At 40.0% G+C, this 14,950-nt stretch overlaps 1 protein-coding gene across 7 annotated transcripts in view; it reads right to left on the bottom strand.

The window, feature by feature from the left end:
* STARD13 (StAR related lipid transfer domain containing 13) overlaps positions 1-14,950 on the bottom strand; it is a 488,843-nt gene that overhangs the window by 148,249 nt on the left and 325,644 nt on the right. The window lies entirely within an intron of this gene.

Raw genomic sequence — 14,950 nt, 5'->3', positions numbered from 1 at the left:
GGTTGGGATCCTGGGCATGGACCTGGCACTGCTCATCAAGCCATCCTGAGGTGGCATCCCACATTGCAGAACTAGAAGGACCTACAACTAGAATATACACCTATGTGCTGGGGGACTCTGGGGAGAAGAAGGAAAAAAAGGATTGGCAACAGATGTTAGCTCAGGGCCAATCTTTAAAAAAAAATAAAAAGAGTTAGATACATTTGCATCTCACGCCAAAGTTAAAGTTCATACTCTGCATCTACGAAGGTTGGTCTCATTAGTTGAATAACTAAAAATATTATCTGTTACACCCAGAGTTTGACAGCTATCTGCTTTCAGATAAATTCCATTTGATTAGGAAAATCTTTGTTTAAATTGCATAGTTTCTAAGCTGCCCTTGTCAAACTTTTTCTCCTCCGGGGAAACTTCTAGACATTCTAATTTCAGATCCACTACAATTGTGGCCCTTGTTTAGCTTCCACTTTATGTAATTATCCAAACCTGGGTATTTTTTATCCTCCCTACAGTGGTTAATCCAGAGCCTTGGGCCATGTTGCTGATTTGTAGTGTCCTTGTTTCCTTTTTAGATTAACACACATGGCGCCCTGAGTAAGCACTTAACATGTGTGACAACAGTTTCATCCCACAACTCCAGGCGGGAGACATCATTATTTTTATTTTCACTTTAGATGAGGAAACTAGCTTACAGAGGTCATGGAACTTGCTCAAGATCACACAATCAGGGCTGGAAGTAGGATTTAAATCCCGCTTCAGAGAGCACCACAGCCCATTGCATCTACAAGTTTCAGAAAATGCACAGCCTCTTAGGGCCAAAGAAAAAATATCTGAAAGAGTTTTTCTTTGATAAATCAAGGATCTGAAGGCTTTATAACTTCCATGTCAAACTATTAACATCAATCACAAAACACGGCAATTTATTTAAATGGCTGACGATTGAGTGGAGCCAGCACGAAACAAGAAATGTGTTCCGCTCAGCCAAAGGCTGCAAGGAAACTCAGAGCAGCACATATCTGAGAGGCGCAGAGAAGCTAGTCTCACCCTCATGTGCAAGAAAGAAGTCAATAAAGGCTTAGGGTTCAGTTTTTGTTGGTGTAAAAGGTTTCAGCAGGCCATTCAAGTGTTTGGATATTTCTCCATCCAGCAAACTCCTTCCCTCTTCATTCACCCTCCTCCCTCAAATTGCATTTCATTCAAGACACCAGCCTTTCCAAATAATAACCAAATATATAGTGTGTTTAACAATTTTCAAAGCTTGTCACACAAATCTCAGCTTAGTAATTGCCCTTTCTCCTGGAATCCACCATCATCAGCACACTCAAACATTTAAAACAAAAAATAAAACCCCTACCAAAAATATCAAACATGGGCTGGCCCTGTGGCAGAGTGGTTAAGTTTGTGTGCTCCACTTTGGTGGCCCAGGGTTTCGCCGGTTCGAATCCCGGTCACTGACCTAGCACTGCTCATCAAGCCATGCTGAGGCAGGATCCCACATAGCAGAACTAAAAGGAACTACAACTAGAATATACAGCTATGTGCTGGGGAGCTTTGGGGAGAAGAAGGAAAGGAAAGAGAAAAAAAAAGATTGGCAACAGATGTTAGCTCAGGGACAATCTTTAAAAAATGAAAAGAAACAAGAAGATGACTCTCTAAAAAAATATATATATCAAACAAAACCCAAACATTTTATTCTTCTTCATTTTTTTTCTTTGGCGAGGAAGATTGCCACTGAGTTAACACCTGGGCCAATCTTCCTCTATTTTGTATGTGGGACACTGCCACAGTATGGCTTGATGAGTGCTATGTAGGTATGTGCCTGGGATCCTAACCCAGGATCCCCAGACCGCTGAAGTGGAGTGTGTGAACTTGACCCCTATGCCACCGGGAGGGCCCCCAAACCTACACTTTTTAAAGGGATATGTTTATAAAGAGTGTGTTCCTTTCAGCTTTCACCTTGCTTTCCTAAGACTTTCCAGAGCAGTCTGTGCAGTCAAGGCAGCTGCAAAGCACTGGGCATGTCTTTCCTTCATCAGAGGATCTGGTAGCGTGACATCAGGTTTCTTGACTTCCCTCAGACTCAGACAACCCGCTGTGACCACAGTAAGCCCTTGTAGTCCACACCAGGCTATCCCGCCCAAAGAAGTAACCATCCACAGAAAATTTTAGCGTTAGGCAAGAAGCCCAGTTTAGATCGGAAATTTGTAACTCTGAAAGCATATGATCTATGACACTTTGACTTGTCAAAGCCCATGAGTCTATAACACAATATCTTTCACTTTAAAAGGTTTTTTTCAGCTCACGGTTATGGGAAATTACTTATTAAGGGTGAAACGATATTTATCAGCTGAGTCAAAATTCTTGACACCTCAGAAGGGAAGAAAAATAAGAGGGAAAAACTGGAGTTTGAAATGACCATAATTAATTATATAAATTCACTCAAAGTACATCAACTATATAAAAAGAAAATATAAAATGAAGCTAAGAATTAGTAGGCTTTGTCCATTGGGAACCAATTAAAAACAAAACAAAAACCAGAGTGGAACATTATTCCCCTATCCTTGAGGAATGATATAAATTATTATTCAAAGAGGAGAAGCAAAGGTGGCAATGTTTTGTGTCCAGTTGAGGACACTAAAGAGCTGGGTCCTGCCCGTGTATTCAGGCCAGCCCAATGATCCCTGGCAGGTGCCTTAACATCACTCAGCCACGCCAGAACAGAGCACCACACCTTCCACTCGAACTGATTCCACATCAATTCTTTTTTCCTTCGATGAGATTACTGAATAGCAGGAGCTAGTATTATTCCCATTTGATAGATGGACAAACTGAGGCACCAAGAGGTTAAGTAAAAACATCCACGGTCACCAGGTCAGGACAAAGACGTCCTAGAACCCAGGCACCCTGCTTTCTACTTCCCTTGCTGTGCAGGTCAGGTTTCTCTTTCTATTGAAAACATCACTACCATTCTACTTAAGACTCACATTGTTCCTTTGTTTTCAAGATTCATTTCCCTGCAGAAGTCTGACAGCTGCGTGTAATTCATGTGTCAGGTTGTTTTATCCACAGTTTAGGCTGTCGTATTGGAGAAGTAACAGTATCTATGCTATAGGTTGTCTCTTTGGAAACCCAATTATTTGAGAAAATCTCAAATCACATGCCACCAAGCATCAAAAAATTAACCTTTTCTTCTTGAAGATTTCCATCCCTGAGCACTCACGGCACAGCCCATCCATCAATATCTTCATGTAAATAGCAGTCATGCAGCAAGGGACGAGGTCTGTTTATTATTTTTGATCCTGTTTTGCTTCTGGCAAAATTTCACAAACAGCAGAAGTTGGCAGAACATTGATATTTTCTTCTGACTGGCTACTGTTCTCTAGCTACAAGTGCAGAGTATAACTGTGACTATTCTGGTCTGCAGGCCTTAGCTGTGACTGAGGTCAAAATTGCAAAATCTGGAAGAAAAAAAAATCTCCATCCAGGACTTCTCTCTGGAAATGGAGACCTTGGTTTAATACCTGCTTTCTTCACACTCTAGACTCTTGAGCTCGAGACCCAGGGCCCAGAGAACAACACAGGCCTGACCTAGTTCTCACCTCGGTTCTTGTCTCCACTCCTGTCTGCAAAGGCCCACTGTAAAGGTCATGTGAGCCACGGAGCTCCATGGGCCCTAAGAGCCTGGGAGGACCTGGGGGAGGATGGGCACCCACCCACAGTGCTTTCTAGGAAGAAGGGCAGCGTTTCGGAGGGTTGGAAGTAGAGAAAGGAGGTCGGGGGTGGTGGAATCTGTTTTTCCCTCTGTTATGCTTGTTCCTACCTAACCATGCTAGATTCCTTGCCAAGGGCTGGAATACAGCTGCCTTGACATTTACTTTGGACTGAGCGTGCTTGATCAAGAGCAGCCAGCCCTCAAGAGGGCAGTGGGAGGGAAGTTAGTAAACGGGATGATCACGTGGGGTTTCTGCTGGTTTTGGAGGCACAATGAAGTCCTCCAACAACTTGAGGGACTGGTTGGGGAGGAAGGACCAACTGGGTCTAAAATGATAAAAAAACAAAACAACCTCCTTCAGTTCCAGGTAGACACACCTACTTATAATTATAAGGGTGATGGGGTTGCACAATGGTGAATAACGTGCGCTCCCGAATCACACAGACTTGAGTTTGAAGCCCATCCTTGCCACCTACTTACTGAGCAACTTTGGTGAAGTTATTTAACCTCTCCGAGTCTTTGTTTACTCGTCTGGGAAATGAACACTGTTAAGACCTTGAGCATTAGGCCTTATGATGCTTATTTTCCAGATGAGTAAACTTAACTCTCAGGTCTTCATGAAAATTGAATAAAATAACAATATATATATGTAGTGCTGAAAATAGTCCCTGCTACATAATAGTGAGCCCTCAATAAGGGTAGCTATAAGTATACTGCTACTGGTTTTAAAATTCTGTCAACATTTCAAAAGCGTGGTGTAAAATTTATAAAAAGTCAAATCACCAATCCCCAGACCCAAATATTTTATCTAAATGCACAGAAATGTGAATAAACTATGTTGACAACCTTCCTCTCCATGACACACCCCAACTTTCACTTTTCTTTTCACTTGGGTGACTCAATGGAAATAGTCGCCCCCAGCCCAGGAGGCATGGCCTGCCTGCACCTCTGGGCACAGGTGCGCAGACTCATGCAGCCAGAAGGAAGCATGACTGATAGTTAATGAGCTGAAAAGAACTTGTCTCAACTCCATGTCATTCTTGCATTATGAAACAAAGCCACAAGCTTCACAGAATAGAAGCTGCAGCATCCAGGGCCAGCTCTGCTAGGTATCCAAAAGTGGGAGAAGGGGCCAAAAGCGACAGGAGAAACCTCCTGTGAAACAGAAATAGAATGGTTTTGTCAGAATGTAAAGCTGGAGCTAAGGGAGCTGTTTTACTCTACACAGAGCGGGAAAGGAAAAAGTTGGACTCTGAACCCATCTCTAGTCTACTGGTTAGTTAATGATTTACACCTGTGGTGCTCATGGACATGGTTCCTCATCCTGTCAAGTGAGTCTATACTTATCTAGAGAGCCCACTCAGGTCAATGTGCTGTTCCACAGGACAAGACCAGGTGACAGTCTACTTCCAAAGGAATGACTCAGGAAAACAGACTAGAAACATTTCAAAGTAGGAGAAGGCGCATATGCGTTTGCTGGGTCTCTTTGAAAGACAGAGTCTAGAGGACAAATCTTCCTAATCCAAGATTAATCCATCCTACACACATACTCAAAACGCTAACGCATGTGCCACTGCTGCACAAACTGTCATGCACTAGACCAGTGAAGGAATTCCTATTATAATAGCTCGACAGGGTTTCAAGGATGCCATATGCAGACATAACCTACTTCATTCTATAAAACAAAGCTTTTACAAAGTTCAAGATTCACATTTAAGTTATGACGTATAAAGACTGTACTAACTGATGTTTCTATTCTTTATGCTGAACCTCCTAAGTGAAGGGGCACCTAAGATTGTACATAGTCCGTACATAAATGAGGCAAAAAAAAATCCACGTTTATTTAATCCATTCAACTCTAAGAATGAATTTCAACAAAGGCTAGCGATCATATGCAGTCTTTCATAGCTGAGGAATTCAACAATTGTAGAGGATATTCCTCAATTATAAGGAATGAAATCCTTAGAGGAAATGGGCAATAAAAGTTTCTTAATTTGTTTGAGAACAAACAGAGTGTTTAGTTTTTAAATTGCTAACTGGGCATTAGAAAGTTTACCTACATTTTGCCACGTTTCTTTTCTATTAGCTCTCATGCACAAAGATCATTTTAATACTGGACACTTTCTACAAAATTAACAGAAATCTCAAAGTTAACTTATCAGTTGAGAAAATCACAACATGGGAGGGGAATTCAGATACTATAGATTTAACTGTCAGAAATACAGATAAAACCATCTATCACGGGTTGATGAGGCTTGTCTCAGGCCTGGTCTTCCCAACCCCACACACACTCCCTGGCCTTTCCCTCTGACCTACCCTGAGGAAGCACAGCCCCCTCCCTCCAGAGCTGCTGCCCCTTCTCTGCTGTAGAGTTTACCACCCGCGATTCCAAGAGCCAGGAACACTTCCTGCCGAGAACTGCCCTTTATTGCTGGAAGGTGGGGATCTGCAGGCTTTGCTGTTTATCTATATGAGCTGAAACCTGGCCTAAACTCACCACTTCAGGTCAGTTCAGGGCAACTGCAAGAGTAACAGCTGTACACAGGAAACCACGATTGGGAAAAGCCATGGTTTTCATTACAGTTCAAGATTTTAAAAAACTCTTTAGTTCTCAGTTTAGTGATACTTTTTGAGGACACAAAAAATGTGCAGTATGTACGCCTGCCTTAGTAAATTTGGTAGAGAGTAAATAATTTACTCTTCGTTTGGTGATATAGTCCCTTGAAGGGCCCTATGTACACGGCTGTCCGTTTAATATATACTTATTTTCTTATACTGGGCACTTATGAGGTGCCAGGCACCATGCTCTGTGCTTAATTATATTCTCTCATTTAATCCTTGCAGCAACTCTGAGATAGTTACTATTATTAGCTCCACTTTGCCCACAGGGGAATCAAAGCCTCAAAATGTTGAGTAACTTGGCCAAGGTCACTCTGCTAGGGAAATGTAGAGCTAAAGTTCAAATTCAAGCTGCGTAACTCCAAAGGCCTCCAGTTGCTACAAATTATAGACGTAGAAAGTTTGGACTTTGGGTCAAATGCACAGCGTCCCTGGGACATTCTTGATCCCATGGAACTATCTGTAAAAGAGAAGAATGTGTTTCTTAAAATTCAATCATGTTTCAATTATTTGCCCCGAAGACACAGGTTTCAACATCCTGTTAACAGAACAATTCTTGGAAGACTGTCACACAAGAAGGCAAGAAGCAAATGCCCACCTCTCTGTGCCCTGTGCTACCATTTCATGAGCTGTTCCAAGCGATCCCAATGGACTGGCCGCCCTGGCCAGTGATAACACATAAAAATTCAAATGTGGAATCACACCACACTCAATGTTGAGACCAACAGATGATTAACTCAGTCACTGGAATTCTTCTGCAGTCTTTTTCAAGATATCCTGCAAGACTGACTTCCCTTCTTTCTTGCCAAGTTTTCTTTTTTACTTCTTCTTCTAGGAAGCCAGTAATAAAAATATCTGAGCGGCTGTATCTGCCTTAGACCTTCCTTCTAAAGGCATATAATGATGAGTGAGGACAGGAATGTACTGGGAAGTGGTGTTAGCTGACCCTTCTACCCAAAAGAGATCAATGTAGAAGTGAAAGAGATTTGATTACTAAGATTCTGTTATACACAGCACATGGTTTTACAAAGGTCAAAACAATAAGGGCCCTGCAATGGATTTCCTTCTCTATTTTGAGAAATGCATTTAGTGGAAATGTACTGTGTCCTTCAAAGCATGTGGGAGAGATTTAAATTTCTCTATTAACAACTCCAGTCTTATTTTGGGTGGGGGATATGGTTGGAATACCATTATCATTGGAATTGTGAATCTTTCTTGTTTCTTATAGTAATTTTAAATATTAGAAATAATTTTGTAGTAGAACCCTCAGAGGAAAATTTGATTTTATGACTGTACACACTTTTTGCCAGTGTGTCATGTGGTGAATACAAATGTATGTGAAATGCTACTGTTCATTTATAGAAATTGAATACTAATCCAAGGTTCATCTCATCCATATGTATGATTTTCAAAATTAACCAGGAAGAGGGGAGTTGGACTCAGGAAGAGAATGCTTTCTTCAGCTCAAAATGTGGACATGTAAATTAGTTACTTGGTGACTAAGTTTCTTTACAATCTCCATTCTCTCCCCTACACTCTTCTACCCTCATGTTTTATCAGAGTGTTTGAGAGACAAGAAGATGCAAATCATCAGTATTTTAGTCAGCTCTGCCTCTGTCGGACCTTTAAAATTGTCAGGATTCCTACCCTTGTGAGGAAAATCATTTTCATGGTAATCTTGTATCAGTCCTGCCGTAGCCTGCGCCATTCTATAGTGGTTGCTATGGTCCTATGTGACTTTATAACATGGGGATTTGGGCTGGACAGTATGGCTAATTCCCTATGCATTCTGTTGTAGCTTTTCAAAATTTTGTGGCTTTCTCTCAAAAAGCATCATTCATAATGCAAATGCCTATGAGTTATCTCTTTGCCAGCAGGAGGAAAAATACCTTAAGAATATAGCTGCAGTCTTCCCAGGAAACTTGGTAGATTGCTTATAACTACACCAAACAGATTTTACTAATTAAAATGACCTATTATCTATCAGTTCACTCTATTCTGTCGTGCTGAGAGAGACTTTATGTACCAGGGATACGTTCGGACCGTGAAGTCAGAAACTGACTGAGCCACCCATCAATGCTGGAGCTTCAGCGAGTCCATATCCCACGTCTACTCCTACAGAGTTTCCTGTTTCTTTCCTGTGGGGCGGTGAGGCTACTTCCCAGCAGTAATGGAATATCCTGAACTGGCTGATGTAATGTCAGACTCCTTCGGAACTCAACTAGGACTTTAGCGTTATCACAGGTTGGACAGATCCAGAGCTAAAAAAGTAAAAATTTCCTTCTTCTGGCCCAGCAGTATGTATCTTGTAGAGTTACCTGAAGATTGGCTGTATTCTTGCTGTTAAAATTATTAACTCTGCCCACACGCCTACTTCTCCAGTTTTCTGCCCGGCAAATATGCAGGGGCCGCCTAATCAGGTTAGAATCCTCCTTTGTTTGTTAATTTTCATAAAAAGATGCCCATCCTACCTTTACCCAGTTGACTTTTAAAGTATATGGAGCTGGCCTTATTGGAAAACATAGAATACTTGCAGTGTTACTCTGTAAAATACAACCTCACACTATCTACTGCCCAATCCATGAAATAAATTTATTTGAAGAGAATTATCTAAGTGAACCACAGGACTTGCACTCTCCTAAATCAACCTTTCCAAAATGTGTTCCCCAGGGAACGCTGATTTTGTAACATGTCACTTCTTGGTATCCGGTAAAAAATGCTTTCATGATGAAATATACCAGTTTAAACAAAGTTAAACTACTTTCTGCAGGATTTCTCTGAACCTTTCATAAGGATAAATTTCCAAGAAGGGAAAGAGGATGCAGCATTTCCCAAAATTACTTAACCACAGAAACGTTTTCCCTCTGAATATCTATCTAACAGGACTGGTGCCTTGTGAGGCAGACTTTGAGAAACTGTCTCTAGATAGTTTCCAAGCTATTTCCAGATTAAGCGAGAGAATCAGAGGAGTGGATACTGGACCTACTTGTTTTGACCCACCCACCCCTTCTCCAGATATTTTTATTGAATTATAATTTGATGTAATGCCGCCGTTTCCACTGCAGGATGCCATGAGAGACTTGCCATTTAATGTTTAAAAGTACCATCCACTATAGCTTGTAGTCCCTTTAAGAGATTTGTATGAGAAATTGCTCTTGTGCATCAAGCTCTTGAGAGAAAATTCTCTCAAATATCAGGTCCCAGGAAAAGCTGTGCTGGTATGTTTTTACCTATGGACATGGCAAATCTTCCCCTGATTGTGTCTTCCTCTTTGCTTAGATTAGGAAAACTCGAGCTAAATTTGCAGCCCATTTTTAATAATTATTCAGGGCCTTATGGTTTATATTTTTGTGTAATATCTCTTCCTAGTTTTATCTTATTAACTGACCTACATTTTTCTTTTTTTTTCTTTTTTGGTGAGGAAGATTGGCCCTGAGCTAAGATCTGTTGCCAATCTTCCTCTTTCTTTTTTCCTCCACAAAGCCCCAGTACATAGTTGTATATCCTAGTTGTAAGTCCTTCTAGTTCTTCTATGTGGGATGCTGCCACAGCATGGCTTGATGAGCAGTGTGTAGGTCTGCACCCAGGATCCAAACCAGTGAACCCCAGGCCACCGAAGCAGAGTGCACAAAGTTAACCACTTGGCCACGGGGCAAGCCCTGACCTACACTTTGCTTTTTGTCAGATTTATTGTCTTTATCTGGGTTGTATTTTCTATAAACTATTTCAAATCCTTTAGGTAAAGAAGTAGAATGTAAATTAATATATAATGTCTTTACCTACGTGAAAATCATATTTAGATTGTCCCTGAGGAAGAAGAAAATGATCTTTACATGATCCTTATTTCATTCAAATATCTGGTGTGCAATTAGTTCATGGTGGTGTTCTCCTATCTTCTCATATCTTCTTCCCTAGTCTCACCACCGTGTCCTCACAGCTAATGAAATGCAGAGACAGAGCACATTCCCATTAATGACCCATCTCCATTAAATCCACGCTGATTTATTTCCCTTTATACAAAAGGTTTGTCCAAACTCACTTCTAATTTTCTCTCTTTCTAAATTTGTTTGGGTCATCAATTGATATTGTTCAGATAACTAGTGGTGATTTTTTTCTAATTTGTGCTTCTAAACCTGCCCATTAGGATTAGGCTGCTGAGGAAATGAGGAATCCTACTTTATAAGAGTTGACCAGTGTCCAGAATTTACTAAGGATTAAAGCACTGAATATAGGGGAAAAACGACATGAGAAAAAAAATCTCTATTCACTTAACTAAGATCCAAGTTTGGCAATTGCCTGCATCTAGGATCTGTGTTTATAAAATCAGAGCTAACAAAAGCAGTGATGGGCTGCGATAGAAGTCACAGAATTCCGTTAAAGTTAAACTCTCAGGTTTTGCGTGTGTACAAGCATATTGCTCTGTGCTGCTTTCCTTCTAGTACTTATTTCTTGACTGCTCATATTTTTCCCATGTGATAATTTTTAAAATGTTATTCAAAGTTAGTTGACTTAATTCACTTAACGGATTTTCCTGTAACTTTTGGTTGAACAGTATCCTTTCTGTACAGGCCCTTCAGTCACCACTACTGAATAGAAAGAGGCTCTGATTCATGAAATGTGAATTTCTGACACTTGCCACTTTTTAAAAAAAAACTCGAGCAGTACATGACTGATGCATTCTTGTCCATTTTCTGTGTTCCATCTGTCTTTCTGCCAGCACACTCACCCTCCATTTCTGAAAGTAGTTGGGTAAGAAAGTACTAAACACAGAGAAAAGGCAATTCCCAAAAGAACAAACGATTTGTTTAATTTCAGCTGACGTCACCCAGTTGGTGGGGGTCTCATCTACTAGAGATGAGCAATGCCACCACTTGGGTTGTGAAAATTCCCAAAAAGCCAGCTGACTTAGTGGTGTAATGAGGGAGAATACATCACTAATGCCCAGTTCCATTTCTTGGGAAATGAAAAAAGGTAGTTTATTCCACTCTAGTTAAGTTTAACTCAGGAGCTATCTCTAAAAATAGTCTCAGATAAAAAGTCAATGAAAATGCAAGTCCAACTGTCACTAATTCCCTTAGTAGTGAAATTTTTTACATTCTGCATTTTCTATCAAGAAAAGAGGTCTTTTTGCGAGAATAGGGGTACACAGACATGGACAATCTCCAATCCCCACAGTTTTTCTAAGAGGCCAGACATTGCAATAACTCAATCTTACAGTCCTGGACTCCTGAGGGAAAAAAGTTGTTACAAGTTTCCTTGTAATTATAGGTTACACTGACATTTAAATAGTCCAGAAGACTGGACATCCTAACGTTCCTATTAAATTGATAATGAGAACATTTAATAGGTATCAAGAAGCATGTGCAGGTAGATGCTGAATGCCTTAATAAGGAAAAGTAAATAGGAATTCTCTCTCTCTCTTAAAGTAATACCTGTGATCACAGAATCCTAGAATTTGAGAGGTGATGGGAACTTCACATTTATTTAACCCAAACCCTTTACTTTATGGAGGAAGGAAAGAATGCCCAGAGAAGTTGTGACTTGCCTCATATCACACAAGTAAGTGAAGGCAGAGGTAGGACAAAAATCTGATTTCCATTTTACCATTTCCTTGACAAGTTGTAGAAAAATCGTAAGCCATGGATTTATTCCACATTACAAAGTTGCTCTGTTTCCTTTTCAGCTTCTCTTCCTTTAGGTGTAAATCTCCCTGCTTTGCGCACTCTTGTTGAAGGAGTTACTGACTTAACTACAGAGAGAAGCTGAGAACCAGAATAAACCTGAGCAATCACAGCCCAACCGCTTCATTTTCTCACCAAGAAACGAAGACCCAGTGAAGTTCTGAAACTTGCCACAGTGAAAGAATGAGGGACTGTCTACATAGAACCTGCATCCTTGTCTCCTTTTTTTCTGGTTCAGTGGACTTTACTGCAATCTGGTCCATATCGTGCTGTTTTAAGCATTTAAAATAATTTCCTTAAGGTTCATAACATATTGGATTCTTTCACAGAGCAAGTAATCACATTTAGGTATCTGCTTAGATTTGGCTTTTCCAAATAGCACGTGCGTGTGTATATAGACTTTAAATGTGGTGGACGTGTAGCCAATAAATCGTAGCCATCAAATAATGGCATAAGGTCCCAATTCTCCCTTCCTGTGGCCTAACATGCTCTTCTTCCACCTCCTCAGCATCCTCGCTCCTGTCCATTCCCAAGTGCCTGCCAGTGAGGGAAAGAAGGACCGTTATTATATCCATCCTCTCTCCCCACAACAATTTCCCCATTGATTCAGCGAGATCGTGGGGTAGGCATTATGAACAGTATGACTTATGATAAACTTTCACTCTGCAAAACAACACTCTATTTTAAACATCACTTCTCTTTTTAACTGGACTTAAAACTCCAGAACTGAAAAGAAGGCTAGAGAAATGATGCATGTATATTTTGGAGCCTACCCTAAGATGAGCAAGTTTAGATTCATCTTGGGTTTGGGCAACTAATTCTGATCCTATGCATCATCAAAGATTCCTTTATTTCTCCTCCTTGTGTTTTCCTCCCATGAGTGTATGTGCTGTTGAATCATATCCATGCCGTTCAACGATTATCTCACTGTAATGAGGTCAGTGGGGAGCAACAACACACTTGTATGCACTGTTCCCAACAGCCATGAGAGATCATGATTATAAGTAATGATGCCCCAAATTATATTAATATAATGTTAAATTCCCCTTGAAACATCTGTAGCAGAGTAATGCAAACAGTTTTACAGATGTGGCTGTCATTTCAAGATACCAAAATGTGAACTACAAAAAAATAATGGTGTTATTAATTTAATACACACTTGATGACTTTAATTGAATGATTATAGGCCATTAGGAAAGCAACTTGACATCACGTACTATTGACTACCAGCTGTTCAAAGAAGGTAAAACACATAGCACTTTGCTTCCACCGCAGAAACAAAACCTGACCGGAAATCTCATAGTGAGGGAGCGGTCCTGATTCTGCAATATGGTTCATGGCTGTAACCTAAGTGGAAAAGACGGAAAGGTCTTTGGCATATTATATAATGCAAAAATCAACCATAGGTTCAGTACTTTAACACCCATTATAAAAACCAAAAACCAGTTTAGCAGATTATAGAGCATGGGCTCTGGAGTTATATTCAAATACCAACTCCTACTATATAACCTTGGAGAAGTTACTTGAGCTCCATGTGCCTCTGTTTTCTCACCTTTAAAATGGGTATAACAATGTTGCTTACCTACAATAATTTTTTTGAGGATAAAATAAATTGAAATACATATAAAGCCCTCAGAGCATTGCTTGATACATTATAAATGCTCCATCAATATTCTCTACTATTACAGGAAACCAATCTCCTAACAAATGAACCCAGGAAAATCATTTAGCCTCTGTTTTCTCAATGTCTTCCGATACAGCTGTATGATATTAACAAATAATGAGTTCTCAATCACTGGACTGTTGGAATTCTTTCATGCTTCCCTATGAACTTAACTGTCACTTTTAATTTTTAGGACTTCATCGGCTTCAGACATTGCTTTGCCTAACACAACATAGAAAGGTGAGAATGCTCAAATTTTCTAATCAGGCAAAATGAAACAGAGACTCAGAGTGCACTTTCAGTGATCATGCATGTGCTTATAACTTCAAGTTCTCAGTGGAAAAATAACCTTCCTTCCAAAAAGAACACAAATAATTTCTAATGAAATCAATTATCGTAAATACTTTTAAGGAGATTTGCAAAGCAATTCCAAATGACTTCTTTGCAATGTTTCTAACAATACACTTTATACGCCTGCTGAGGAACATGTCCAGAGCGCAGACCATAAATCACCATCAAACATTTATCAAGCCCCTACGTTCGTAGTGATGACGGCATCTGTTAAAGTACCATTATCAGAAATCTCTGAAACTAAAATGGAGCTGGTTTTTATTCTAAGCCTGGTGTATTTTTAAGTCAAGTCACAGGGAAATAATTACTTTTGTTTCTATTCAATCAAGACCTGCACACCGAGTTTATGGAATGACATAATATCCTTCCTGAAATCAGACTGGTATGTAGGACCAGCATCCTTCACACATAACCAGTTCCTGAACCTTTACAAACAAATCCCAACTTCCAAGGAAACGATCTCATCAAATGCTGCTCACTAGAATACGTATTGTTTCTTTTGGAAACATTACAATAAGATTTTCAGGATTACAAACCCCAGCTTCCCCTCTAAAATTCAATATAATCTTAAACTCATTTATTCAAGTGGAAATTGTATTTTTATAATGGCTCTAGAAATTCCTGGTAAACTTATGTATCGACAGTATAATAATTTAGTTATATTTTTAGTCTGCGAGGGGAGTGGTCATAAGCTTCCTAAACTTATTGTGTATACGGGGTACGTGTGTATCTTTTAAATGGGTGCCAGCTAGGGGCTTCTTGGGAATGTTCATCTTTCTGGTTTTTACAGACCTATCCTAAGATAAGGAGTGTGTTTTAAATTATTTTGGGAGAATGATGAGTTTTAGTGATGTCCAGGATGTTGAGGTTTTTTTTTCTGAGAATTAAAAGGAACACCTAGCAGCTTGTAATCAATATCTTATCTCT

Source organism: Equus quagga, chromosome 6, assembly GCF_021613505.1.
Source record: "Equus quagga isolate Etosha38 chromosome 6, UCLA_HA_Equagga_1.0, whole genome shotgun sequence".
NCBI classification, from domain to species: Eukaryota; Metazoa; Chordata; class Mammalia; order Perissodactyla; family Equidae; genus Equus; species Equus quagga.
The sequence above is the reverse complement of the archived record's forward strand: the minus strand, read 5'-3'. Positions and strand labels throughout refer to the sequence as shown.